Source organism: Aplidium turbinatum, chromosome 2, assembly GCF_918807975.1.
Source record: "Aplidium turbinatum chromosome 2, kaAplTurb1.1, whole genome shotgun sequence".
Lineage (NCBI taxonomy): Eukaryota > Metazoa > Chordata > Ascidiacea > Aplousobranchia > Polyclinidae > Aplidium > Aplidium turbinatum.
The window spans coordinates 3,280,978-3,285,244 of NC_137473.1; the positions used below are offsets into that span (position 1 = coordinate 3,280,978).

Sequence of the window (4,267 nt, forward strand, 5' to 3'; positions counted from 1 at the left end):
GGTACTGTATCACCTAGATGAGAACAGCAAAAAAAAGAATAGTTTGGAAACATATGTGGAGGCTATCTGCCAGCAGTGGCATGACTGATCTAGTGATCTATGTCATGATGATGAAGCTTAAAGATACACAAAGTCTCCAGACGAGCAAGAATTATGTTACAACCAGAATAGTGACCAGAGCTGCCACGGTACCATACATCAACACTGGTTACTAAGTGATTAAAATCTAACAACTTTTACAAAGATAATTTTAATACTAAATCAATATTTGATTTAAAATTAAATTAAAAAAATAAAGCCATGCAGGTCTAACACACATTATTGTAAATACGTCTCCAACTTTTACTGGGCAATATAACCTAAATGCAAGTTTCGAGGGAATAAAACAAAACACATGAACAATTTTGTATTTAAATCGTAAACAGTTCGAGTTTGAAATATGATACGCAGTATTGAGTTTAGTTTGGGGCCGCGACCAACCCAGCTGGGCCTTTCCCTAATTCTTGACCCCCAATGGTGCTTTCAAGTGGTTTAAATCCTAATTCTTCTACAGGGACACCAAACGAGACCAACTTTGATTCGTATGTTCGAAGTAGATCGTTATGAGCTTTGCATACCCGAGCAAGTTCGTATTGCAAGTCCTTGATCGCGCTGTTCTTCGAGTCCAGAACATCTTCCAGTTTGCGAGTCACCACAGTCAGAGCCGTGGGATCAAGGTTGGATGCTGAAAGGACTTCATTGAGCTGCGCTTCTTTCTTTTCCAAGGAATCAGCTAGCGTGGTCAACTTCTTCTCCAGGAGAAGATTCTTGAAACTGCTCTTCTGCTGGACCTCATGGATCGCTTTGACAAACTTCCTGTACAATTCATCACGCTCTGCTTGTGTCTTCTCGAATCGTTGCTCCAGGACTTCATGCTCCCACTGCAAGCTCTTCATCTCTTGATCCATAACTCGGAGACGAGCTTTCGCGCTTGCAAGTGATGCTTTATCTTTTTTGTAGTTCATCAACTGCTTTCTAAGCTCTTCCACCTCTTCTTTAGCTTTCTGAAGAGGTTCGATCAACCTTTTGTTTTGGAGTTGAATTTCTCCCATTTCTTTCTCCATTCTCTCCTCCTTCTTCTTCATCTCTTCAATTTGTTCCTTGAGAGAGTTGATGAGAGCAAGGTTGTTGAGAGTGATGTCGTTGTAGTAATTCTTGATGTCGGAAAATGCTTTCTCGTGGTTCTTCATCAACGCGTTGATTTGCCCATTTTTTCTCTCCTCAATTTCATGAATTTCTGTCTTTCTTCTCAATTCCAACTCATCTCGAAGAACTCGCATTTTTTTATCGTACTTTGCTTCAATTTCACGAGCTTGTCTTTCAAAATCTTCCCTCAGCGATGTGATATGTTCATCTTGTTTCATCCTTAAATCTTTATCTGCATCTTCATGAGACAGCTCCTGTTCCTTATTGGCGACTTTCAGCGAGCGTTTATCCTTTCGGAGTTCGCTCTCTTGCAGCCGATGATCCTCTTGAGCTCGCTTTAAGGCGATGGAACTCTCGGTTTTCAACTCGGAGATGTTGTTTTGATGCTCGTATAGAAGATGCTTCACCTTCTGCTTGTAGACTTTGATCTCGATTTGATGTCTCTCTTCCGCATCTTCCATTTCGCGATCTTTGTTACGTAATTCTGCTTTGTTTTCTTCGAGTTGTCGCTTCGTGATTTCCCAGAATGTGTTCACTTTGTCGCGTTCAAGTTGGAAGTAATTTCGCTCCTCTCGTTCCCGATCTAGCTCCTCCCTCAACCTCCCAATGTGCTCTTCCAGCTGCTCTTTCGACATCTCCTCCGTGGACATGCCATCGACCACGGTCGGCGTCTTTGGTTTTGCCGACTTCTTCCCCTTCTTCCCTTTCTTTCCTTTTCCTTTTTTAGGTGGCATATTTATTTTTTCTTATAAAACAAATTTAATCTGTAATACAAAAAATAAACAAGTTAAACTTAATCTCATTTGAAATGATTCTGAATCTTTCTTTTTTCTAGCAAAGCTGAATAGAAGCTTATTGAGATTTAAAAAAATATTTTTAAGTGGTGCAAATTTTACTTTCAATTATTAAGTTGATCTTTTATGAAATAGCTTTTGGTGTGTAGAGTTGATTAATTTCTTTTGTGGTAAAAACAGATCTTGATAATCTGGTAGACTAAAAAAATAATAAAACATGCTGAAGTCTGAAAGCATAACAAAATCATGAATTTTTAGCATTAATACTGTAGCTTTAATTTTCATGCTCATTCATTCATTCAAGATTCCCAGTTCATTGGCAATATAAACCAATGCCATCTGCACAATGTACCAAAAGTAAAGCAATTCTAAAGCAGAATCAGGAAGGAAATAAAGTGGTACAATCACTGCAATAGTGAAAAAATAAAATCTGATTTTATCAGTTATGCTGTGAAATGATGTTGAAGCTCATTGGAAGTAATGACGGGCCAATTGCTTGACTTGGTTCAAAATTGTCTAAAAAGTGAATTCTACGACAAAGTAACATAAACAAGCACCATTAGAATCGAAATATTTTGATTTTCTAAATACAAAAACTATGCCCATCCGTAGAGATACTAGTAGACATGCTGGGGTTTGTTAATTGTATGAAAAAGTTGCATTTCTATCAAATATGATAGCTTATTAGATCTTATTATAAACACACTGGAATGCATTACCAAAGCTAATGGCCAAACTACAATTGCTGTAGGCTTAACTATCATTATAATAGATTTGTAGGCTACAAATTGTTTAATGAAAATCTCTTATTGCCAGTGCAAACTGCATAGGTCTTACTGATATTAAAATATTTCTATTTTGAATATGGACAGCTTTGTCTGACGCAAATAAATAATAATAATAATTGCCAGCTACACCCTTAGACCACACTAATGGCACGCTTAAGCTAATGGTATTCCAAAAATTAAATGGGTTAAGCTAGGGATGTCCAAAGTTTGACTTTGTTTCAGAAACTCAAAATTTGTTGTATTTCTATTTAACTAGAAGAGCCACAAAAAACATGTCCGCGGGCCACAAATTTTCTCCCGTTGACAATAACAATATTGTATTATTTAAATGTCATTTATATGCAACAAAGCACTATCCAGGTTTAAGTATTTTGTTATTTACATATTCTAAGATATAACTTAGGCTGTATAAGTTATCCAGTGATGTACGCGCAATCGCGCATACAAAAAATATTGATGCCGTCAGCGTAAACGCAAACGTTTGAAAAACCATACGCCGTATGCGTCAACGTAACTTGTAAAAAAAGTTGGCGGCGTCAGCGTTAGCACATACACTAGCGTAAACTCATTTTGTTTGCTAGGTGCCAAACATTCACACGGTATAAACCACTCGAAACAAACAAGTTTTATTTTGAATTTCCATGAAGAAACACAAGCATCTGAAAGTGTTCATCTGACATCTTGCTGCGTTTTAGTTTCAATATGTCTTTGCCCATTGAAAACATTCTTTCAACTTATTCAAAATTTGGAAAGTTTGATAAAAAAAATGCAAACAACAGCTAAGACATTAAATAGTATGCATTGATGCTATGCGCTAAAAAACCGCAAAAACTTTGCGGCGTAGCCTCAAGCGACAACTATCCAAAAAAATGTGGCTGCAAGCGTTAGCGTAAACAAAAATTATACGCCGCAAGTCTACGGCGTAGAATTTGCGGCGTATACGTACATCTCTGAAATTATCTGCTTTTCCATCAGATAAACTTTGTAAAACACAGCTGTGTTAATGTGAACGATGCAATTGATATCTTGTTTTTTATACTCAGGTCAAGTCTGGTTCAAGGTTAGTTATAGACAAGCGTAAAATACCACTGTAGAAGTCACTTGGTGGTAAAATACCAGGTGGAAGTTACTTAGTTGTGATCTAAAGCGGTTCTTTCAAGTTTATAACCGAGAGCATCTGCTCACAGTCTCACACAAATATGTTAAACCGCGCAGGCACACAAGCTCAACAACTTCTTTACAAACTTTTACATGTCTGGAAATGTGTTTCTTTCTACATGCTGAAAAAATGCACATGAGAAAGATGTTGCTGTCACTTCGCAGAGAAGCTCAATTAGCAGTAAGTAGGAGACTCATCTGGGTTCAAGCAGAAAGAAATGAGTAGCAATAAGTCCTTTACAGTTGTGGCAATATCTCGAAAGCAGTTGTTGAATTTGCTAGTAAGAAAACAAATGAATAGGCTACTCAACGTCAACAATATCACTTATTACTCCATAATCT

The 4,267-nt window shown here is 37.3% G+C and overlaps 1 pseudogene; it reads right to left on the reverse strand.

Moving 5' to 3' along the window:
• Positions 1–391: 391 nt before the first annotated feature.
• Positions 392–1,945, reverse strand: LOC145764531 (dynein regulatory complex subunit 4 pseudogene; annotated as a pseudogene).
• Positions 1,946–4,267: the final 2,322 nt, after the last annotated feature.